Source organism: Camelus bactrianus, chromosome 18 (assembly GCF_048773025.1).
Source record: "Camelus bactrianus isolate YW-2024 breed Bactrian camel chromosome 18, ASM4877302v1, whole genome shotgun sequence".
NCBI lineage: Eukaryota > Metazoa > Chordata > Mammalia > Artiodactyla > Camelidae > Camelus > Camelus bactrianus.
Window position 1 is genome coordinate 41,098,955 of NC_133556.1, and position 25,116 is coordinate 41,124,070.

The 25,116-nt window shown below is 39.0% G+C and overlaps 1 long non-coding RNA gene across 1 annotated transcript; it reads right to left on the bottom strand.

Moving 5' to 3' along the window:
• Positions 1–15,620: 15,620 nt before the first annotated feature.
• On the bottom strand, positions 15,621–23,611 carry LOC141573857 (uncharacterized). Its single transcript, XR_012500185.1, has 3 exons — positions 23,335–23,611; positions 20,663–20,777; positions 15,621–15,721 (listed from the first exon to the last, which is right to left on the bottom strand). It is a non-coding gene; the product is annotated as an uncharacterized LOC141573857 (long non-coding RNA).
• Positions 23,612–25,116: the final 1,505 nt, after the last annotated feature.

Genomic DNA, 25,116 nt, shown 5'->3' on the forward strand with positions numbered 1-25,116 from the left:
ACCTATAAGCCAACTGTCCTCGGGCCGCCTAAGAAGCAACACAGTATACACAGTGAGCCACCCACTCACTACAGTATCCAAGGCTCACAGTTCCCTCATGTGACACCATGTACCCCCAGCAAAAAGAAGACCGTTACTTTGTAATTGACTTGAGAATTCTACTGCCAACACTGCCTTCCACCTTCCACTTATGAAGTTCTTTCCGCTGTGTCCCCTGCTCTGCAATTGTGCAATCAGTCCAGAGTTCCCTCATGAGAAAGGAAGGAAGGGGCCGGGCAAATCCAATAAAGGAATGGCACAGCCTTTAGCACCAAGATGGTGGAAAAGTCAACTCCCAGTAGATCTTGAGCTTCAATACACACTCACCGAAATACAGCAGGATGTTAAATGGCACTCCCACAGGTCCCAGGACAGGTTCAAGGCTGACCATAAAATGTCAAAGGGTGAGTGGTGGCCCAATTTCTGGGAATTCCAACACCTTTCCCAAAGCAGTTGGAATATTCCTCCCACTTATTAGCATATGAAGATACTGAGTGCATAAAATCTAACAATCCCACACCTCGTGGTTGCTCTCTCTGCTGAGATAGACAGCCCACACACTGTCTGTGGAGTGTGTATCTACTTTTACTTTAAACTGGAGCACCCAACCCCCATGCCTCATGGCCTTTCTGTTGCCTTCTGAAACAGCCCACTCTGTCTATGATGTATATATCTCTCTGAATAAATCTACTTTTACTGAACTGTGGCTCTCGAATTCGTTGCTGGGCAAACCAAGGACCCACACTTGGTGAGGTGCATCCCAGGGACCCAAATATGACCTGGGATATGGCCATCCTCTCCCCCACATTTTTGTGTATCATACATTCCCTCCCAAAGGATCTCACCTTGTGCACTCCAAAATAGACAGCACTCATGTGTCCTGACCAGGATCTGCTCCTGTGTGTATCATTTCTTATTTCCACTAGAACATCAACTTCAGGAGGACAGGGATTTGGTTCTGTTCACAAAGGAAGCACCAGCACATCACAGGTGCTGGAGAAGTATAAGCTGCATGAATGAGCTGTGGGAAGTCCTGGGATTTCCACCTGGAACTCCTAGCCTCTTGGGTCCCAGCTGACTACAGGTGCTCCCTGCTACTCATGGCTGACCTCTTGCCACCACTCTCTGCTCTGCCATCACCTGAGCCAGGATGAGCTGAGATGGGCACACACCCCGGAGAGCATGGCACATGGTTCATGCCGTTGCATCACACTCGCCCCTTGACTGTTAGAGGTTACTTAGGATGGTCAAACTGAAGGCAGCACCATGTGCACCGCCCTACCCCACAACTCACTTGAAGCACCAGGACTGCACACAGGGGAAACGCTGGCCCTTTGCAACCTAAGGAGAGGGACTATGGGTGAGAAGAGGGTCTCTGTCAACTAACAGTCTCTTTACAAGCCCAGTCTTAGGAAAGCTCTTTAAAGATACTTTTTGTATCTTCCTTGTGTTTCTGTAATCCCTCTAGATTTTGTCATTTTAATCTACACATCAGAAATACAGATATTCTTGAAATCTCTATTGATTTTCAATGAAGAAAATCCTCAATTTCCTACACTGCTAAGAAAATTACTGCACTTTATTTAAAAAAAGCAGCTTCCTTTCATGACTTCCTATCTTCAAACACCTAATTTCACAAGAATCAGTGAAGCAGGACATGAAAATCATGCTGTGCTTTATCACCTACAGGTGGGCAGGGATGAAATGAATGAGTACTGATCTCATGAGACAGGAAGGCTGGGGCTGTATTATTCCAGCTACAGATGGAAGGGTCCATATCTGTGAGGGTGAGGAAGGACCAAGGATGAGAAACCAACATTTTCTAACCCATTTCTCTTTTTCAGAGTCCCAGACAAAACAGTGTGATTGTATCAACTAAAACAAGAATATCTGCACCCTTCTAAATGCACGCTACAACTTTACTACTACACACCGCACTCTGTCACTGACCTAAAGGCTGATGACAGCCAAGAAATTTGCAGGGATCTTATTCTGTGCTCATCCCTTTTTGTCTTTGGAACCTCAGGATATTTGCCTCCTCTCCCTGAGTGTCATTTTCCTCATCCTTCAAATGGGAGTGTAACAGTCATTCATTTGCTCAGGGTCTATTCGACAACTGGAGACGGCTTATGAAAACAACAACAACAAAAAAAGCAAAACAGCAATTCTGATCTGTGCTGTCTTCCTCCTCCTCCCTGAACATGAATGGCATCTTTCACTGAATCCCAAACTTAAGGAGTAGTTCTGATGAGGAAGTCACAGGACTGCCGTGTAACCGAGAAATGACCTGGTGAAAAAGAATGAGTTGCCAGCAAATCCTCAAAACCCATAAGGGTGGAAACCCTGGGAGCTACAGGCATGGGTGGGAGTTCCTTAGTACCCCATTTCACAAATGGGGAGAACTTTGCAGGGTCCATGAAAGACACAGATAGCCCAGTAAAACCACACCATGTTTTGGAGTACACCAGAGCCACATTGATGCTGACCTGTACTTCTTAGTGTCCCAGAGCAAGAGCCCTGGGCAGGGGTGACTGTGCTTGAGGCTGGACAAGAACTTTCTGTTCTGTCTCTTTTGCTCTCTCTCTTCCTGCAATAAAACAACTGGTAGGACTCTGGTGGGGAGCAATATACCCACATTCTCTGGCAAGCCACACACCAGGCAGCTCTAGCTGATCTGAGAGAGGACTCTTCAATGAACATATATACACCAAAGTCAGGCAGAAGGCTGCCTGTGACCTTGGGAATCCAAACCAGCTTGTCCTCTTAATCAGGATATTAGACATCTAAAGAAAGTGTGCACCAGACGAAGTCGATGCATTAGACAGCGTTGGTGGCTATGGCCAGCAGTATCTAAGGACAAGTCATACTCTGGCAGATGGGAGCATTTTGGTTGCTTTAAGAATTTGCTACTGAAGGGCTGGGACATTTCATTGGGCCTTGAATCTCCAGACCTCTTTACTCACAAAGGCAGACTAGTTAGGTGAGCCAGCTCAGCCTTTATTCCAACTTCCTAACCAAAATGCTATGAGGTTGAAAATATATTTCTCAGACTCTTCTGCAACAAGGGTTCCAGATGTGGCTTTAAAAATGCCCATCAGAGATTGAGATTTGCAAATATTAACTACTATATATAAAAATAGCTAAAAAAATAAATTTCTTCTGTATAGCACAGGGAACTATATTTAATATCTTGTAATAACTTTTAATGAAAAATAATATGGAAAGGAATTCATACATATATATGTGTATATGAATGACTGGAACATCGTGCTGTACATCGGAAATTGACACATTGTAACTGACTATACTTCAAATAAAAAAAGTATATATATATATATAATGCCCATCAACAGCTTCTGAGTGTCACTTAAAGCAGAAACCCAGATGAATGGAGGCAAAGGTGGGTGGAGGAGCTACGTTATATTGCTGGGGTGGATGCAGCGGGCATGGCAGAGATCTAGAAGGAATGCTCACAACAGCCACTTACTGATCTGCAAGTGAGTTAGGGTAATAGATTCCTGAAATCCTCCCCACCCCTCCTGATGAGCCAGGTGTCTCGCGTTTCTCTGGAAATCACTAGGCACAGCCTGGGACTCAAAGGTAAAAATTATAAACTGCAGTAAGGTAGCGAAGAGGCTGGCAGGACGTGTTGGACAAAAGTAGGTCAGAATCAACAAAGAATGGGGAGGGGATACAACGTGGGCTGAGGACCCTGACTACAGTTGTGGATTGTCTGTGTTAAGGATTCTGAGTCAGCATCAGTAGATGGATTGGTGTGGACTAAAATGGTGGCCATTGTTCAGATAAATATGTGATTTGGACTTTATTTATTAGAGGAGGGATTTTTTTCCCCCTTCAACATTGATCATTTCTAGGGAGCAGAAAAATACTCTGCCACACAACATCTAAGTGCAAAAGAGATGCTACGGGATGGTGGTGGTGTGAAAAATTTCAGTCCCGCAGTTCCAAGGTTTCCTTAATGAGGTTCACAGCAGTTGGTACTTAAAATAAAATAAGGTACTTATAATAAAGACATCATCATATGTACATATCCTTAAAGATACACATATGGTGCTATAAGTGGTCCTGAAATGTGTTCTACATTCTAAAATCCAATGAAATAAAATCAGTAGCTCAATATGCCTCTCGGCTCTATAAACATGTTGCAGCTAATGATCACAGAAAACAAGATCAGCTAGTAAATTTGAAATTTGTCTTTTCCAGTGTCAAAGATAATATTTTTTGCTTTACTTAAAAAGCATTTTTTTAATTAGGACTGTCAGTGTCCATTGGTATATGGGGTTCAGTAGATATGTTCAGATGTTCTAGACAGTGAATCAGAGCAAAGACTGAGGTTTAGACAGTAGTTAAATGCCTCACCCGTGTAATCAGCATCCACATATTGCTATAATGAAAATCCTTAAAACTGAGAACTTCATTAAAACAACTAAAAGAAAGGGAAAAAAATAGCCACAGACTAGTGGAAGATTTGTAAGTGTAAAAATGACAAAGGGCTATTCATGAGCATATTCTTAAAAACCCCTACACTTTAATAAGTAAAACAACAAACGGACAACAGGTTGCACACTTCTCCCTGTAGGAGAAGCCATGCAGATGGACTCTTATGTGAATGGGGCTGGAGCTGTATAATTAGTTACTCTTGCAAGTAACTCAGTTAAAAACAAATGCAAATGGGATACACTTCTACAATATCTGAGTAAAAATCTTGGAAAACTTACTCCTCTGTTAAGCAATGACAATGGCAAAATTTGTCAAAATTAACCTCTGCAGAACTCTGGAAATTTAACCAAGGCTTCCAGCAATACGGGGAATGTTTATTTGAGAAAAAATAACAGCTAAATCTCCATAAAGATAGTCAGTTTTGTCATATCGTAACTTGATCTACCCCCATCCCCGTATCCTCACCTAAATGGTGGCCTTTAAAAGCAACAGTCTCACAATCAAGGAAGGGGCAGAAGTGATTTGAAGTTACCCAAAAAATCCGCCCCCAGAGAGCTGTCACTAATTCACCTATCTCAAACTCATGCTGTGCAAACAGCCTGTCCCCAGAGTGTTTGTGGAAAACAATCAGCAGTGAGTAACTTTACAACTGCCTGACGCAGTGGTACCAGTACAGGCTAATTAGATGCTGACTAGGAAACTTAGAAGGCAAAATTGAGTTTTGAGACTTTCTGGGGGTGGAGGTAGGGTTAAATAGCTCCAGAAAATTCTGAGAATTGTAGAAGGCCGTACACATGTGTGGCACATGGCAAGGAAAGATCTGAGAAAATCTTAAGCCTTCAACTCTGGCTGAACTTGAGGTTCTGCATAAGCAAGAACTAAAGGCTACAGAATAGCTGCAGACTGCCTGCCGGTGCTGAGGGCATCCCTCAGCACACAGGCACACAGCCACCTGGCAACAGCTCAAACGATTGGCTCCAGGCATTGAAAGAATTCACTGTCCAATCATTATTACAGTGATGACAACTAGGCTTTCTGCACACATACAGATCTCATGGCCATGCATGATAAAGAATACAGACTTTACAGAATTTGTTCAGGAAAGTAACTAAATAAATAGCTGCAGCAGCAATGACAATGGAAACAACGATAAACCCTGGAGACGAGGAAAATCTGGCTTTCAGATCTGCCATATTGTAATATTTTAAGTGTCCACTTTTCAACAGAAAATTACAAGATGTACAAAGAAACAGAAAAGTTTGGCCATAACACAGGGGAGAAAGTAGTCAATAGAAACTCCCTGAGGAAACCCAGACACTGGACTTACTAGACAAAGACATAAATAAGGAATTACACATATGATCAAAGAGCTAACCAAAACCATGCCTAAAGAATTTAAGTATGTGAACATCTCATTGTACAGAAAATATCAATAGATAAAATTTACATTAAAAACCAACTGGACATTCTAGACATACAAATATAATGACTAAAATGAAAAATTCAATAAGAGATTTCTCTGTAGATATGAACTTGTTGAAGAAAAAGTCAGTTAATTTAAAACTACTGAGATTATCCAGTCTGTGGAACAGAAAGAAAAAGGAATGAAAAAAAATGAACACTGTGTCAGAGATAGGTTGGACACCATCAACAATACCAATACACATATAATGTGAGCGCCAGAAGGAAGGAGAGAAAAAAAGGGGTAGAAAAAGTATATAAAGAAATAATGGCTGAAAACTTCCCAAATTTGATGAAAACATTAATTTGTACATCCCAGCAGCTCAACAAACTCCACGTGGTATAAACATAGAGACATCGAAAATAGGCATATCAGACTAAGAGTGTCAAAAGAGAAGAAGAAAGAATCTTGACAGCAGAAAGAGAAAAGAGGCTCAACATATTCAAAGGCTCCTCAGTAAGACAGTTGATTTCTCATCAAAAACCATGGAGACCAGAAGGCAGTGGGATGGTATCGTCAAAGTGATAAAAGGAAAATACTGTCACCAAGTATTTTATAGCCAGCAAAATGATTCTTCAAAAAAAAAAAGAAGAAATTAACACACTCCTACAAAATCTGAAAGGATCCATTGCTAGCAGGCCTGCCCTACAAGAAATACTAAGGATAGTCCAGCAGGTGTAAATGAAAAGACACTCACCTGAAAAATAAAGAGCACTACTACATGAGTAAGAAAATAAAACAGTATAAATACAGTATTACATGTACGTGTTTTCTTCTATTTGATGTAAAAGACAACTACATAAAACAATACTTATGAAACAGTGTAAATGCACTTATAAATGCATAAAGGTGTAACTTGTATGACAGTGACAGCATGAGGAGGGGGAGGGAAAAGATTGATACCAAAGCAAAGTTTTTGTGTACTATTGAAATTAAGTTGGCATTCATGTGAACTAGATTGCTTTAAAACAAGATGTTAATAATAATTTCCAGGGCAATGGAGGAGAAGGAGGTGGAGGAAGAGGAGGAGGAGAAGGAGAAGAAATAGATAAAATAAACAACAAATTAAAATGGCACACTTGAAAATGCCTACTTTGTACAAAAAAGTGTAGTAATAGAGCATTGGGGAAATAAAAAGACATATAGAAAGCAGATAGCAGATGTAACTTCAACCTGATTAGAAATTACATTAATGTAAATGAATTAAATATTCTAATCAAAATAGTAAAGGCAGAAATAAATGGAATAGAGAATAGATGAAGAACAGATAATAATCAACAAAAAGAAAAGTTGGTTCTTTGAAAAGATCAAGAAAATTGACAAATTTTTAGCTAGTACTGAACAAAAAAGAGAGAAGGTTCAAATTACTAAGATGAGAAATGAAAGGAAGGATGTCACTACTGCCCTTACAAAAATAACAAGGAATAAAAGGGAATACCATGAATACTTGTATAGCCAATAAATGAGATAATCTAGATGAAATGGATAAATTCCTAGAAGGATATGTGACTAAATCTAATTCAAGGAGAGATAGAAAACTCAAATAATCCTACAATAAGTAGTGACTGAAATAGTAATCCAAAACATTCCCACAAGGAAATGCTAGGCCCGTATGGCTTTGCTGGTGAATTCCATCAACTACTTAAAGAAAAAACAAAAACAAAAAACAAACAAACAAAAAAATGCTTCACAAACTCGTCTAAAAATAAAGAGGTGGGCACACTTCCCAATTAATTCAATGACACGAGTATCACACTGATACCAAAACCAGACAAAGGCATCACAAGAAATCTAAAGACTATCTCTTATGGATATAAATGCAAAAGTCCTCAACAGAATACAAGCAAGTCCAATCCAGTAACATATAAAATAGACCACAATTCAGTGGGATGTATCCAGGTATGCAAAGGCACTTCAACATACAAAAGTCAATTCATGTAATATGTCATATTAATAGAATAATAGATAAAAACTAGGAATAGAAGAGAAGTTCCTCAACTTGACAGAGAACATCTATGAAAAACCTGGAGCAAAGATCATACATAATGGTGAAAGACTGAATTATTTCCTCCCCAAATCAACATTGCACTAGAGGTTCTAGTCAAAGCAAATAGACAAAGAAAATAAAGCCTCTAGATTAGAAAGAAAGAAATAAAACTATTTCAATTCCAGATGACATGATATTATACATTGAAATCACAAGGAATCCACAAAGAAAAAAGAGAGAGAGAGAAAAAATAACTATTAGAATTAACAACATAGTTTGACCAAAATTGTAAGACACAAATCAATATATAAAAAAGTAATTATATTTCTATACAACAGCAGTGAATAATCTAAAAATAAAATGTAGGAAACATTTTCATTTACAATAACATCAAAAAGAATAAAATACTTAGGAATATTAAGAAAAATATGTGGAAAACTGAGGAAAATGTCTGAAACTTGTATATTGAAAACTAAAATACTAGTGATGGAAGTTAAAAATGACCTAAAATAAATGGAAAGCTCTTCTGTGTTCATGGATCAGAAGCCTTATTATTGTTAAGATGGCATTTGTCCTCAAAATGACCTATAGATTCAATGCAAATCTGGCTTTTTGGGAGAAATGAGCAAACTGTTCCTAAAACTATGGAAATGCAAGATACCCAGAATAGTCAAAACAATCTTGAAAAAGAACAAAGTTTTGAAGTTTCCAAATTCAAAACTCAGTAACAAAATGGTAATCTAATCCATACAGTGTGGTACTTGCATAAAGGACACACAAACAGATTGAGAGAAAATAACTGAGAGTCCATAAACAAACTCTTACATGTAGCCAGTTAATTTTTCATAAAGGTTCCATGACAATCCAATGGGGAAAAAGTAATTTTTACAAAAATGATGCTGGGACACCTGAACATACACCTGGAAAGAAAGAAAACTGAACTTTTATCTTAACACCATTTATGAAAATTAACTCAAAATAAATCACAGACCTGAAATTATAAAACTTTTAGAAAATGAACAATGAGAAAATCTTCAGGACATTGGATTACAAATACTTCTAAGATATGACACCAAAAGCACAAACAACAAAAGAAAAAAAATCAAGTAAACTGGACTTCCATAAAATTAAACACTTCTGTGCTTCAAAGGACTTCATCAAGAAAGTAAGAAGACAATCCACAGAATGGGTGAAAATATTTCCAATATGATAAGGGACATTTATCCAGAATAGACAAAGAAGACTTAAAACGTGACAATACAAAGACAAATACAATTAAAATGGGCAAAGAGTTTGAATAGATGTTTCTCCAAAGAACACATACGAATGGGAAATAAGCACATAAAAAGATTTTCAACATCAGTAGGCATTAGGGAAACAGAAATCAAAAGCACAATTACATGCCACTTCATACCAAATAGGATGACAAATATATATGATATATGATATATAAATATGTATCTATAAACCCGGTAATAAAAAGTGTTGATGAAGATGTGGAGAAACTGGACTCCTCATACATTACTACTGGAAATATAAAATGGTGCAGTCACTTTAAAAACTACTTTAGCAATTCCTCAAAATGTTAAAAGTAGAATACATCCCAGCAATTCCACTTTTTGATATATCCTGAGAAGAACTGAAAATATGTGTTCACACAAAAACTTGTCCATGAGCATTTACAGCAGAATTATTCATCATCAACTGATGGATGGATAAGCAAAGTGGTGTATTTATAACAATGGCATATTATTTGAACACAAAAAGGACTTTGGGTACTAATATATGCTACACCATGGATGAGCCTTGACAACGTCACACTAAATGAAAGACGACAATCAAAAAAGGCAGCTTACTGTATGGTTCTACTTATATGAAATGCCCAGAACAGGCAAATCCGTAGAGACAGAAAGTAGAGTGGTGGCTGCTGGGGTCTAAGGGAATGGAAGTTTAGGGAGTGACTTACTAAATGGTACTGGTTCCTTTTGGGAGTGATGGCTACAAAACCCTGAAATGTACTTAAAACACTAATGCACAATTTCAAAGGCTGCATTTTATGGTATGTGAATTATATCTCCATAAAGCTGTTACTTTTGAAGCTGAGCCCACATATGGAGCAACTGGCCCAGCACTGACTGCAGCATCTGGAGGGGGAGTGACCCACCCACCCACCACAAAGGAGAGGATCACCTGACCCAGTGTTGGAGGGGCGCAATCTTCTTGCCGACAGACACTGTGAGCAGCACAGACAAGGGGGCAAACAGAGCAAGGTGAGTTTGTGAAACAGGGCGAAGACACAAAGGCCTCTCAATAAAACCATTAAGAGCACACAGTCTCTAGGAGAACACATCTTTGTTTTTAAAATCTTTTTATATCTGTTTTATTCCTATTAAATTTTTAATCTTTATTTTTAAACAGTTCTATATGTTTACAATTCTCATTTCATTTTTAATTCTCTTGGTTTTGATCTGTTATTTATTAGTCACAAGTTTCAAATACTGTATTTTGAATTTTCTCTTCTTTTTATTAAGATTCTTAAAAGATATCTCAACTCGATTCCTATTCTGCTTCAACTTGCTCTTCTATTATTGATCATACACTGTTTTCAAACCTTCTTTTCCTCCATTCTTTTAAAATTCTCTCTCTCTCTCTTTTAAGTTTTATTCCCACATAGGCTTTAGATAAATAAATAAACTCCTTTAAGGACCACAATAGATAACTGATACTCCTTAAGCCACAGGGCCAGAGAGATATGAGCAGAATGAAGAAGCATAGGAAGTCCTGCCAATTAAAATAGCAAGAGAAATCCCCTCAAAGAACGATCAATAAAATAGACATTGATGGCCTACTTGATCAAGATTTCAAAAAAGAAGTGATCAAATTACTGAAGGAACTAAAAGAGATAGTCTTTAGAGACATAAAATATATCAAAAACAAAATAGAAGCTATAAAGAAGAGCCAAGTAGAATTGGTAAATTCATTGGCTGAAATGAGATCTGACCTAAAGGCTGTACAAAGCAGGCTAGATAATGCAGCAGAATGAATAAGTGACCTAGAAGACAGGACAACAGAAAGCACCCAATCAGAACAGCTGAGAGAAAAACAAATATAAAACAATGAAAACAATATAAGGAACCTATGGGATAATATAAAGCATGCTAATCTATGCATAATAGGGGTTCCAGAAGGGGAAGAAAGAACAAAGGGGATGGAAAAGGTAATTAAAGAAATCATGACTGAAAACTTCCCAAACCTAAAGAAGGAATCAGACACCCAAGCACAGGAGGCTCAGAGGGTCCCAAACAGGAAGAGCCCAAAGAGAAACACGCCAAGATATATCATAAATCAAGATGGCCAGACTGAAGGATAAAGAAATGATCCTAAAGGCAGCAAGAGAAAAACAAAGAGTGAGTTACAAGAGAAGGCTCTCAGCTGATTTCTCTACAGAAACACTACAGGCCAGAAGGGAGTGGCAAGATATATTCAAAGTCCTGAATGAAAAAAAAAGATGCAGCCTAGGATACTTGCTCCAGCAAGGCTATCCTTTAGAATAGAAGGAGAGAGAAAGAATTTCACAGAGAAGCAAATACTAAAAGAATTTAGCAACACTAAACCCATGCTAAAAGAAATATTGAAAGGTCTACTCTAAATAGAAAAGAAGCAGGATGCTACAGAAATGAGAATTCATGACTGTGAGAGTATTTTTCCTTTCTTCTTTTTTTTTTAAATCTTGTTCTCAGTAGGATGGGTTTGAGATTACATTAATATCTGTTTAGTACACACAGTTACAGTAATTGGTTAACAGACTTACAAAAAAGTGTAATCACAAGCCAAAATCTTACAAGTGAGTCACAAAAACTAAATACAATACAAAGGAAAATTACCATACCACAAAAGGAAGAAGAAAGGAACCAATAAGAAATACCAAATCAACTGCAAAAATAAGTTCAAAATAGCAATAAACTCTCATCTATCATTAATTACTGTAAATGTTAATGGTCTAAATGCTCCAGTCAAAAGGCAGAGTAACAGACTGGATAATAAAACAAGAAACTTCAATAAACTGCATACAAGAGACACACTTTAGGGAGAAGGACACATATAGATTGAGAGTGAATGGACGGAAAAGTATATTCCATGTAAATGGAAATGCCATAAAAGCAGGTGTAGCAGTATTGATTTCAGACAAAATAGACTTTAAAACAAGGGCCATAAAGAAAGATAAATAAAGACATTTTGTAATGATTAAAGGATCAATACAAGATGAAGATATTACAATCATTAATATATATGCACCCAACATGAGCACCTAAGTACATTAAACAACTACTAACAGAGATAAAGGGGGAAATTGATGGGAATACAAACATTGTCAGAAATTTTAACACCACATTAACATCACTAGACAGATTTTCCAGACGGAAAATAAATAAGGCAACAGAGAAATTAAATGATACAAGAGAATAATTGGATTTAGTGGATATTTTCAGAGCATTACAATCCCCCATAACAGAATAAACAATCTCTTAAAATGTGTGTGGAACATTTTCTAGGATTGATCATGTACTTAGTCACAAAAGAAGCCTCAACAATTTTAAGAAGATAGAAATTATCTCAAGCATCTTTACTGACCACAATGCCATGGAAACTACAAATCAACTTCAGAGAAACAAAGGAGAAAGAAAGGAAAGCATTGAGATTAAACAACATGCTATTAGAAAACCAATGGGTCAATGATGTAATCAAAGTTGAAATTAAAGAATACCTTGAGACAAATGAAAATGAAAACACAACCACACAAAACATATGGGACACAGCAAAAGCAGTGCTAAGAGGAAAGTTTAGGGTAATGCAGTCCTTCCTCAAAAAAGAAGAACAATACCAAATAAACAATCTAACCCACCAGCTGAAAGAACTAGAAACAGAAGAGCAAAAACACACAAAATTCAGCAGAAGGAAGGAAATAATAAAGATCATGGAGGAAATAAATAAAATAAAGATTAAAAAAATAGAGAAAATAATCAATCAAACCAAAAGCTAGTTTTTTGAAAGAATAAATAAAATCGACAATCCTCTGGCCAAACTCACATAGAAGAACAAAGAGAGAGCACAAATTTGCAAAATAAGAAAGGAAAATGGAGAAATTACAACAAATAACATAGAAATACAGAATATCATATGAGAATATCATGACGAACTACATGGAAAAAAATGGATAACCTTGTGGAGATGGACAAGTTTCTGGAAACATACAGTCCACTAAGACTGAATCAAGAAGAAACTATCCACTTGAACAAATGGATCACTAGGAATGAAATTGAATTAACAATAAAAAACCTCCCTACAAATAAAAGTCCAGGACTGGACAGCTTCACCGGGGAGTTCTACCACACATACAAAGAAGAACTCATACCAGTCCTTCTCAAACTCTTCCAGAAGATTGAAAAGAAGGAATATTCCCAAACTCATTCTATGAAGCCACTATTACCCTGATACCAAAACCAGGCAAAGACACCACCAAAAAAGAGAATTACAGACCAATATCACTGATGAACACAGATGAAAAAAGTCCTTACCAAAATACTAGTAAATAAAATCCAACAGCACATAAAAAAGATAATATATCATGCTCAAGTGGGGTTCATCTCAGGGACACAAGGGTGGTTCAACATATGAAAATCAATCAATGTAATACTTCACATCAACAAGAGAAAGGACAAAAACCACATGATCATCTCAATAGATGCAGAAAACTTTTGATAAAATTCAACACCCATTTATATAAAAATTCTCACCAAAGTGGGTATTGAGGGAACGTATCTCAACATCATAAAAGCTATATATGACAAACCTACAGCCAGCATAGCACTCAACGGTGAAAACCTCAAAAGATTCCCACTAAAATCTGGGACAAGTCAAGGATGACCACTATCACCACTCCTATTCAACATAGTCTTGGAAGTCCTGGCCACAGCAATCAGGAAAGTAACAGAAGTAAAAGGGGTCTAAATTGGAAAAGAAGAGGTAAAAGTGTCACTATATGCAGATGACACGACAATATATATAGAAAACCCTAAAAGGTCCACACAAAAACTACTAGAGCTGATCGAAGAATTTAGCAAAGTAGCAGGTTACAAGATTAATGTTCAAAAATCAGTTGCATTTCTTTACACAAATGATGAGTCAACAGAAAAAGAAAGTAAAGAAACAATCCCCTTTAAAATAGCACCCAAAGTAATAAAATATCTAGGAATAAATCTAACCACAGACGTGAGAGAATTATACACAGAAAACTATAAACCATTGGTGAAGGAAATTAAAGAAGACTTTAAAAAATGGAAAGGTATCCCATGCTCTTGGATTGCAAGAATCAATATTGTTAAAATGGTCACACTGCCCAAGGCAATCTACAGATTTAATGCAATCCCTACCAAATTATCCTGGACATATTCCATAGAACTAGAACAAATCACAATAAAATTTATATGGAACCATCAAAGACATAGAATTTCCAGGGCATTACTGAAGAAAAAAAGAAAGAGGCTGGAAAAATAACTGTCCCAGACTTGAGACAATACTACAGAGTTACAGTCGTCAAGACAGCATGGTATTAGTACAAAAACAGACATACAGCCAAATGGAACAGAATAGAGAGCCCAGAAATGAGCCCAAATACTTTTGGTCAACTAATATTCAACAAAGGAGGCAAGAATATACAATGGAATTAAGATAGTCTCTTCAGCAAGATAAACATAAGACAAGATACAATAAACCTCCTAGGAGAAAATACAGGCAAAATATCTGACATACATCTCAGAAATCTTCCCCTAGGGCAGTCTACCCAAGCAATAGAAATAAAAGCAAGAATAAACAAATGGGACCTAATGAAACTTACAAGCTTCTGCACAGCAAAGGACACCTTAAGTAAAACAAAAAGACAACCTACAGAATGGGAGAATATTTTTGCAAATGAAACTAACAAAGGCTTGATCTCCAGAATATATAAGCAGCTCATATGACTTACTAAGAAACAACCAAATAACCCAATCCAAACATGGGCAGAAGACCAAAACAAGCAATTCTCCAAGGAAGACATACAAATGATCAATGGGCACATGAAAAAATGCTCAATATCACTAATTATCAGAGAAATGCAAATCAAAAGTACAATGAGGTATCACCTCAAACCAGTCAGAATGGCCATCATTCAAAAATCCACAAATGACATATGCTAGAGAGGCTGTGGACAAAGGGAAACCTCCGACACTTCTGGTGGGAATGCAGTTTGGTGCAGCCACTGTGGAAACAGTATTGAGTTTCCTCAAAAGACTAGGAATAAAATTGCCATATGACACAGGAATCCCACTCCTGTGCATATATCCTGAAGGAACCCTACTTCAGGATGACAGCTGCACCCCAATATACATAGCAGCACTATTTACATTAGCCAAGACATGGAGATAGCCTAAATGTCCATCAACGGATGACTGGCTAAAGAAGTGGTATATTTATACAATGGAAAACTACTCGGCTATAAAAACTGACAATATAGGGCCATTTGCAGCAACGTGGATGCTCCTGGAGAATGTCATTCTAAGTTAAGTAAGCACCGTAACAAGGAATAAAGAGAAGTTACCTCTAAGTACAGTTATTTTGATTAAAATATACATACAGAAAGCAAGTCACCCTCACGACTGCTGCCAGGAGGAGCATCTGAATGTAATAGCCCAGCCCAAGCAAAGTAGATTCCGACCTTCTCTCCGTAGAATTTCCTGCAGAAAGACAGAAGGTAGTTTCAGAAGACACACATATTCAGTCTGTAGCTTCATCCTCATGTTAATTTCTTTTTTCTTTGTTTTTTGGTGGGGCATAATTAGGTTTATTTATTTGTTTTTTAAATGGAGGCATTGGGGATTGAACCCAGTACCTCATGCATGCTAGGCATTCACTCTACCACTGAGTTATACCCTCCTTCCATCATACTAATTTCTGATTCTAAATCAAGGGGGCTTTAAGTTTAAACCTCTGACTCAATTCACACTTAAAACATATGCGTTTTCACAGCAGCCCCCAAATTCTACCGTCAAATAAGAAGTATTTTACGTATCATAGAAATACAGATCACTGGTTCACCTGCTGAAGAGAGATAAATGAGAACAGAGCAAAGGAGGGGACGAGGCCGACTCCGGAGCAGATGCAGGGGATCATCACCACTCACTGGACAGTCTGGCACATTCAACAAATCCCACCAAAGATCATTCTTAACAGGCTTGACACAAGTGGACTTCAACTACTGGCTCAGTCATCTGCGTCTGCCTTATCTCGGGAACTTCCCTGGAGCAAATGCATCGTAAACCACAGATAATAAGGAAATGGCTGATAATGATAACAACTGGGACTGCAATGTCTCTCTGACAAAATATTTATAAAACTCATGTGGGAACGGAAGAGGGCAGGAGGGATGTGGCTGAGTAAGGAACTGCCCTGTATTCTTTGTATCTAGCACGTCGGCTGTTCCTAGGTTTCAAAAACCCTTCAATGTTACTCAGTTAATCTGGAGTAGACGGAACAGGCCAGGGAGGCAAGATTAGAAGAAAGGAGGCAGGGCACGAAGCGGTGCCAGGCTGGTCCTGAAAGGGAGACAGACACAGACAGGCAGACACAGAGGGCTTAGGGATGAGGCGGAACAATGAGGCGGCGGCTCAGGTGTGTTTGCTGCTGCTGATACTTCCCTCAGCTGGAGCACTGCTGACGCGGCAGTGCTGGGTAAAACCTGTGACTTTCCTCAGCTCTGAGTTCTCTCGGAAGCTTCCGGCTCAGTCTGGAGCTGAGATGAGCTCTGAGGGCTTAGCCTAGGGGGGACTCAGCTCTGAGAACAGCCTGGAGTCCTGAGAAACTTCACGCAGGAACCCCTAGGGCTGGACCAGCGCTCACAGGGCTGCTGTGAGACCAGCTCCATCGTCAGAGACCTGGGCGTGGACCATTCCATGGGGAAAATGGCTGAGCCCGATGCCAAATCAGATAGGAGGGACAAAGTGTGTTCATTCTCATGTGACTGGTCTTTGTGGCCTGGCTCACAGATGGCAGGCTCAGGATGGTGTCTGGCAGAGAAAACCCTGGCAATGGGTTTGAGATGTCTTGGACTCTTTCTTGTTAAGCTTTTTGTAATACATTCTTATCAACTATCCATCCTGAAAATGCCACATTCAAAACTGAAAGAATGTTAGAAGTTACTTGCTCCAACTGGCCAATGGTAAACACACCCTGCTACAGTTAGAGAGCTGGTCAGGCAGCCTCTGCCTGCATATTTACAATGACGGAGAGTTCATTACTTCCAAAGGTTACATGTCGGCAAGAATGTCAGAAAGAACTTTTGAACCTTAAACAGATGTCTGCCCCCTAGTCCTTCCTGAAAGGCTAGAAATAATGAGGATCCCTTCAAATGTAGTTTTGTCTGATTGTTATCTCTCTCTGTCAAAAACACCCCAATTCTTAACATCAATTTTTCAAAATTCAGCTTTGATTTCTTTTTATCAAACTTATACCATACATTCATTAAAGAGTCAAACAGTTCTCGAACACGGATTGTAAAAAGGAGCAGTTCCCAACAACCGCCCCATTTCCTGGTCAGAAGCAACAATGTTCAGCTCCTACTGCTGACTCTTGGAATAAAAACTCCCTATCTCTGACTAATATCCTTGTAACACAGCCTACTGACTTTTTCAGCTTTATGTATCACCTATTTAACTTTCTATTTTGGAAAATGAATATTAAGCTCTCTTTCAAACCACATCTCCTCTACACACCCAAACCTTCATTCTTCCAACCTTTTGATACAAATACATTATAATTTTGATCAGCTCAGTATCCTTGCTTTACATTATTAGGACTCTGTACAGACTGTTCACAGCTGTAGCAAGTTGTCTGCTAGGCTTACTTTTTTATTCCCTACTTTGTTTTTCCTGGAGTTAATAATTGTCTTGGTGGTTCATAGCTTAGATTTCTCTGCGCTTAACAATTCAACCCCATACCTTCTCCTAATGAATAACTTTCTCAATACTTTCCAATTCATTGTCTACAAATTTCATCTCCTTGAATAAATCTCTTCAGATCTCCTTCAACCTGGATTAACGACATGCTAGTCTTGTCACAGAGCTCAAGGGGCCACTAGTGGGAAGAAACAAGGGAATACATGGACCAGGAGAAGGGAACAGATCAACATAATTTCCTTTACAAAACATACTTAAAATAGTGGGAAAATTGTTTTCTTTACAAACACAAACACACACACCAACCCCAAAAGCCCATAAAGAATGATTAAATAGCCATCAAACCCATTGCCCTGCCATCAAATTCTGTATAACATAAAACAAAAATAACAGAAGGAATATATCATATAAATATGAATCTCAAGGGGGATGGGGTACACTCAGTGGCAGAGTGTGTGCTCAGCAAGCATAAGGTCCTAGATTCAATCTTCAGTACCTCCATTAGAAAAAAACATTAGAAACAATAGAAAAATGTATCAACTTTAAATATTTACAAATATATAAACTTCCTCTTTTAAAACTGTTCTACAGGATAATCCGGGTTAATGAGAAAGTGCCTCTTCATGACTGTGATCCTGCTGATAATTGTGGGAGGAAATTAGAGTATGACCACATGAAATAAAATCCCTTATGAAATAATGATCCCGGGTGACAATCATTATTGGCTGCTGTCATCACAAAAAAGAGAGTCAACTGGACATTATGTACCTTATGACAGGAGTACAAAACTTCATATAACAAATATTCTTGCACAGAGTTGAACCTCAATCAGATCAAGCTTTTAGGGGAGGATCAAATCACTTAGCTAAAGCCAATACATAGGATGGAGAAATAAGTCTAACCACAGGGGAAAATGAAATCAACCAAACAGGAAATAGAGAAATCCCTCAGCAATTTCAAGGAAAATGAGAAACAGGAAAATTATAGATTAGAACCCACTTGAGAGATATGCTAGCTGCAATGTGTGAACTTAGTCTGGATCCTGATTTCAACCCCAAAACTGCTTAAAAGTGTATTTTTGTGACAATCAGGGAATTATTTTGTAACCCTAAAAAAAAATGAATATTCCAATTGTATTTGAAAGAGACCTTGTCATTTCACTAATGAAAGGTTAAGCTATGTAGGATTGCCTTCAAAATGATCACGAAGTGGAGGAGGGGAGGAGGTGGAGATGAAAGATGCAACAACAGTGACTCTGAGTTGATAATTCTGGAGCTGGGTGACTGATACAGACAGGCTGGCTGTGCTGTTCTCTCTACTTCTGTACGTGTTTGAATCTTTCCATAAAATGTGAAACAAACAAAAAGACTTCAATGATTTAAAACCCTCACTTGGAAGGTTAAGAGGTTTGCCCAAGTAGGTGGGCATCTGAATGGGGCACTGAGATTAGGAAGATCAGGCACCTGGCTCCAGGCCGACCTGGGGCTACCTTGACCCTTCTCTTCTCCTCACCATCCACAGCCAGCCCATAACTGCATCCTGTCAGCTCCACTCCCCAAACGCATTCTCCCTGGCTCCCACCATCTCTCATCTGGCCCACTCCAAGAGCCTCCTACCAGGCCTCCCTGCTTCCTGGGTCCCTGCAATTCATTCTCCACATTATCTTTGCAAAATATGAGAGAAAATTACCTTAGTGCTTAAACTATCATGACTGCTTCTCACTGCACTTAGAGTCTACACTACTTTCTGTGCTCCTGATGCCCTTCTAAACCTCGCGTCTCATCACTCTCACCAGCGCTGGCTCCAGTATCTCCTCAAACCTGCTGAGCACATTTGTGCCTCGGGGCAATGGACAAGCTGCCTCTATTCCTGGGGTGACTTATCCCAGATCCTCAAAGTCCAGCCTCCTTATCACCATCTCAGCTCACATGTAACCTACTCAAAGATCGCTTTCTTGACTCACTTCCCCCCAAGTCTCCCATCTCAATACTGTATTATTTCCTTCATTTCAATCTGAAATTGTTTCCTTATTAGCCCGATTATTTTTGTTTGCTCAGTTTTCCTTGGCCTCCCTCCTCCCAGCAGCCTTGCACAAACAGCATAAGCTCCCGGGGAGCAGCCGGCGCTGATGCTCTGAGAATACACATGCTGAGAGCGACATTACAGTCACGTGGTGTAGTGAAACGGTGTCGAACAGCAGATACAGCTAAGCAGTGAGAATACTTCTCTTATTTTATAATTTAAGTGAAACCTAACATTTACTCCTGTTTAATGAAGAATTTGGTAGGTCTTTGTTCCCAGTTCCTGGACGGCAACCCCTAAAGCCTTGAAATTTCCCAAGATAGGAGTGTCTTTACTATTCATGGTGGACCCTTGGATGGCTTGTGTTCATGAGATGACTCAGGATGGGGACTGGCCAGCCAGAGACACCAACCATGTGATTAGAGGAGTGGGGCTTTGAGCTTTGTGACAAGTGACTGACCATCAGGAGAGACCATCAAATGTTAGGGCTTTGACTTACAGTTAGTGTTTGGGGTAGCCATGTCAGTAGTGACCCAATAAATCATGTCTTTGTAATAAAGCCTCCAGTAAACCTTGGGGCAACAAAGCTCAGAGCTCCTGTGAGCTTCCTGGTTGGTAACACTCTTGGAGGACTGTCACACTCAGAAGCCATGAGGGCAACCCTGAGCCCTTCCCACTGGAGTGCTCTCCACAACAGCTCACCTGATGAGATCTAAGGGCTGCTTCTTGTCTATGCTTCGAGGAGGAGCACATTCCCTGTACAGAAGGCCCTGTTCGCTGGAGCAGCTGAGGTCCTCTGATGGAGGCTGAAGTTGCACTGGGAAGCAGAAGCAAACAGGTGAGCGTCACTGTCACCACGTGTTCACATGTTCTGCTAATAAAATGCGGTGCTAACACTTTGTGGTCATTTGTAAATAAGGGGCCCTCCTTTGCCAGAAGGGATGGAGGTACCATATAATTTTTCATAATTCTCACCGAGGATTAATACTAACCCCTTGAGGGTCATTTGCATACGTGGCTGGAAAGGAACACTTGGATGTTACAGTCCTGGGACCACCGTGGGTACCTGGTGAGGGCCTTGCAGATGCTTAATGTCCTACAACCGGGCCAGTCTTCCACAGCAAAAAAAACTAGGCCACCCAAGTGCCCAAACTGCTTCAGTGGAGGCAGCAGCCCCCTCCTTGGACACCCAGAGGAACCTGGACTCTGGCTGTTTAGGGGCAGGGTCAATTCTAAAACCCAGGCTTTTTTGTCCCCACAATTCAGTAGATATTCGGTGACAGCACATGGAATATAAACAATAAAGAAACTTGACATGATGTTATATATTTAGCTTACTCAAGAAAAAAAATTTAAATCCAGTCATTCTCCTTCCCACCTGACCTATTTTCCTTTCTCCTGTACTAGAACTAGATTATTACCCACCCAGCCTTAGCATGGGTCCTGACTCCACTTACCTCCCTCCCAAACACCACATGAGATGATTCCTCAGCCTGGATGTGGAACCAGCAATTACAACAGGCTTTAGTGGAAAAGAAATGGTTGTGTGCAGATGCCAACTAAACACTGTAGAATCCTGGTGTCCCACATTAGTAATCATGACAGCTGTTTGCAAGTGTCCCTCAAGTTCATTTCAGAGTCTCACTGCTAATTTTGCTGGGATATAAATATAAAACATGTGGACTGCTGGGCTGGACTGCTATGCTGAGTCTCTGATCCAGGAAGCTCAGTGTCTGCTCCCTGCAACCAGCTCCCTGTTCTGTTCATGCATGTGCATCAAGCAGCTATTTAGTGTCCATTTTAATATCTTAGACAGTGCATTTCAGTATGGTCTTCATCCACAAATACGTGTACCACACAGTAGTAATGATCAATCTCAGTCTTTGCTTTCTTTTGTCTTAGAGAGTCAGATAAACGGATAGCAAGGTAACAAAGTCATAGAGCGCTATAATATAGTATTTCCTTTATTTCAATGACAGGATTTATTTAAAGAGCTTAGATATAACATCTTTGCATTTATGGCATCATTTAGCGTCTGAAGCTCTTACATTTTACAAACTTCATTTCATGCGAGATGTTGTCAGTTAGAGAAGTGCTTCTGAATTTGAAGGGTTGCTGTCATCTCAGATGGAGTCCCTAAAAAATGTCAAAACTCTGCAGTATTGTCATCATGACAAGAACTCAGACAGATGAAATTTGGAAAGCCCTGTGATTTACTAGTGCACAGACAGAAAATGGTATTTCAGAGGGAAAAAGCCTGAATTACAGAAAATGATAAATGAAATGGTCTAACATGCATTTCCCTTACAAAGAACTAATACTTCTTTGGTTGATAATAACATCTGTCAGTAATTATGAAAAGAGCTGGCAGATGCATAGTACTTACTATTAGCCAGGGCTGTTCTAAAATTCAAGCAGATTCAATAATCCCCATAGCATCTCTACGAGGTGGGTACTATTATTATCCTCATTTTATTGATGAGGAACTTGATAAACACAGAGGCTAAATGACTTTTACAAGGTAGACAGCGAGAAACCAGCACAAGTGTTCCAGCCTGAGTCTACGCTCTTGGCCACTTCTACCTTTTTTTTTTTTTTTTTTTTGGTGGCAGGGAGATAATAAGGTAATTCTGGTGGGGGGTGGGGAGGTAATTAGGGTTATTTGTCTACTTTAGAGGAGGTGTTGGGGGCTGAACCCAGGACTTTATGCGTGCTAAGCATGCGCCCCATCACTTGAGCTTTACCCTCACCTCTCGAGTCTATGCTCTTAGCTGCTAATCCACACTGCCCCACATGGTAACTCTGGGGGAACTACAGTTCATTCATTCACTCACTTGTTAAACTCAGCCTTCCTGGTGCCTGGGATTCAGCAGTGAACAAGACAACATGGTTCCTGCCCTAAATTGGCTTGTCGACTCCTGACATATTATCTTCATTTTACCCAGGAAGAAACAAGGTCAAGAAGACTCACCTTTTCCTGTTAACACCGGAGGGTACATGAAGTGCTTTATTTCATTTCTGCCATTTGACTTACACCATGGGAAGGGAAAGCTGCCTTGCAGATCCCGAAGCTCACAAGCCTGTTAATCCTGAATTTTTTTTAAAACTGTCCCTTACTTGATACTTGATCTGAGAAAGGATGAAGTAAACCTAAATAGATTCTAAGAGAGCATGTGGTTTATACAGGGTAAATAACCAGCCACTGTTTACTATCCTAACAGGAATCTGTAGGCATATTTCTTTTCTTTCTCTTTTTTCCTTTTTATGGGCAGCTTTTAAAAACCAAACCAAACCAACAAAACCAAATCACTTATAATTCAACAGCAGGTTCTAAATCACCCCCAAGACAGCAGCTAAACTCGGTTTAGACTTACAGTGCGGCTCCTGGTGTTTGGATTGATGAATGTATCTCTATCCTGAATATAAAAGTCGTTCACGCAGCTCTTCTCAAAAAGGGTAATGAAAAACTCTTGTTCCGGTTGTTGACACTTTCATCCACTTGGAGGACTTTCATAAAACAGCTGAAGGTATCAAAGGCTGAGGACAGGGTTTTCAGATGATTGGGATTCAGAGGCAATTTTATGTACAGTATCTCAGCTTATGTACAGAGCACCTCCCACAGGGTGTGTACTTTTGCAAATACAAGCTTGTCATCCAAAACCTATATTGGGAGAATGAAAACACAAACCAGGAAACTATTTTCACATTTTTAGTACACAGATTTTTCTTACATTGCTGGTAGTTAAAGCACTTGTGCAAACACACACAGATATGACACTGGTAAAAGTGAAGATATAATAAAAATAGATTTGCAAACCATCATACATTTTTGCCTTAAAGTTAATTTCTTTTTTGAAATTACTGAAAAGTTATTTAAAATCCTTACAATTCATTCATAAAATAACCAATGTTTTAGATGAAGAAAAGTAAACTTGTTAACTTTTAGTCCAAATTAGTAACTAAAAATAGAAACACAAAAAAATTCTTTGCAGGGGCATTGTAATGACAAATTTTTAAATTTCTTAAACCTAGGACTATTTACATATCTGTTCAATATAATGTTAAACAGCCATTAAAAGGGATTTAAAAGAATTATATTTATTGATATGGAATATATAATAAAAGGAAAAAGAAAAAAATGTGAAATAATAATTTTCATTTTTGGAAGGGAAAAATATCTACATTTGAACAAAAAAATGTTTAGAAGGATTTTAAGGTTCTTTATGTATAACTAAGGTACAGATGATTTTTAATTCCACTGCTTTTAATTCCATTGGATTTTAATTCCAATGTTCTTTCATTTTCAATTTTGGGGGAAATTTTTATAATAAAAAAACTTTAAAATTGTTCTTGCATAAATACATTAATAGATATATTTATGACTACATTCTCTGGCTATTAAAAAAGATCTCCTAGCTTTGGATCTGAAACATACATTCCATAATGCAGATTCTGACTGACTCGCCTCCCAGTCCAGAGCGAAGGCACGGCTAGGGTGATATGTATCAAATATCATTCCAGGGAACATGCAGGCTCCCAGCCAACGGCTGCAAAGGGACTGACACTGATCTGCTTGCTCCCAGCTGCAGACCATCACAAATGAGTTTAGATTCATAGGCTGAAGTTTTCTCTGTCAAAAGAAATCAGAAAATGTTAGGCTTTTACTTTCACCAAGGGAACAAGAAGTTGTTTGATTTTCTTTTATAAAAAAAAAAAAACAACAAACCAATTTGAACCTGAAGAAAAGACATTTGCTCAAAATACCACAGTAGCAATGAAGGTGCTCTGGCTGGCAGGGACTTGTTGGATTCCTGTGAGTGCTGGACTCCTCACATGGAATTCCCTTGGCACTCCAGAAGGCCTGTGGTTGTCCCCATGGGTTTGTGGCCATATGTGGTGCACAAAAGTCTCTGGCTTTGCCACAATTTCAAAGCCTTTTTTGGCTTATGAAAGGCTTTGCACTCAAATGGAGTTTTCTTGAGTCCACCCACTGATGTCATTCACCAGAGTTATAGTCCAGATCTGACATTCTAGACTCTTAAAATCTTGCAGACATTCAAATGGTTCAGGTTTGGATGTGTATTCACCTCTGCAGGCCTGGACCAAATTCGATAAAGCCACCCGGACAAGTTCAGCAAAATGCAAAGACATTTTTC